The following is a 1,058-nucleotide window of genomic DNA, read 5'->3' as shown; positions in this document are numbered from 1 at the left end:
AAATCCACTTTGAGTGCAGGGAGGACAGAATCCAACAGCATCAGCAGTCCTTCTTCAACCTCTGAATCTGATTTTTGCTCAAGTCCCTCAATTTCAGCCAGAAAATACCTGAAATCACAGAAAAACACACAAACTCATAGTAAAGTCCAAAAATGTGAATTTAACATAAAAACTAATGAAAACATCCCTAAAAGTAACTAGATCCTACTAAAAATAATGCCAAAAAGCGTATAAATTATCCGCTCATCAGTTCCTCTCCATCTTCTTGGTGAGGTCAGCCAGCTGCTTGGTGATGAGCTTGTTTTGAGCCAGCAGTGCATCCACATTGTTTAGATCCATTACTCCTCTAGTGTTCCCTCTTTCGGAGGCATAGAAGTAATCATTTTCTGCTACACTCAATGACATCTATGGCTTCTTCAATGGTCTTCTTCTTGTTCAGAGATCCTCCAGATGAATGGTCTACTGCCTTCTTTGATTCATAAGAAAGACCTTCATAGAAAATGTGTAGCTGCACCCATTCATTAAACAAATCTGGTGGACACCTCCTTGTCAGATCCTTGAACCTCTCCCATGCTTCAAACAGAGTCTCACCATCTTGTTGCCTGAAAGTTTGGACCTCAGCTCTCAGCCTGTTGATTCTTTGAGGAGGATAGAATCTTGCTAAGAATTTGTTCACCACGTCTTCCCAAGTTGTCAAACTCTCCTTCGAAAAAGACTCCAGCCACTTGGCTGCCTTATCCTTGAGTGAAAATAGAAATAAGAGCAGTCTATAGGCGTCAGGATGAACATCATTAGACTTCACTGTGTCACATATCCTCAGGAAGGTGGTTAGATGTTGATTGGGGTCTTCTTGGACGCCTCCTCCAAATGAACAGTTGTTCTGAACAAGGGTGATGAGCTGTGGTTTTAGTTCAAAATTGTTGGCGTGGATGGTTGGCTTTTGAATGCTACTTCCACAGTTTCCTGGGTTTGGATTGATGTAAGAGCCTAAAACTCTTCTATCCTCCCTATGGTTGTGAGCCTCTTCTTCATGATGATTTTTCATGTTTTCTTCCATG

The 1,058-nt window shown here is 41.5% G+C and overlaps 1 non-coding gene across 1 annotated transcript; it reads left to right on the top strand.

Annotated features, from left to right (window-relative positions):
- The first annotated feature begins 523 nt into the window (after nt 1-523).
- Nucleotides 524-631, top strand: LOC112725860 (small nucleolar RNA R71). The gene has a single exon (XR_003164941.1). It is a non-coding gene; the product is annotated as a small nucleolar RNA R71 (small nucleolar RNA).
- Nucleotides 632-1,058: the final 427 nt, after the last annotated feature.

This window comes from Arachis hypogaea, chromosome 11 (assembly GCF_003086295.3).
Source record: "Arachis hypogaea cultivar Tifrunner chromosome 11, arahy.Tifrunner.gnm2.J5K5, whole genome shotgun sequence".
NCBI classification, from domain to species: domain Eukaryota; kingdom Viridiplantae; phylum Streptophyta; class Magnoliopsida; order Fabales; family Fabaceae; genus Arachis; species Arachis hypogaea.
Note: the sequence above shows the minus strand (reverse complement) of the source record. Positions and strands in the feature narration are given on the sequence as shown.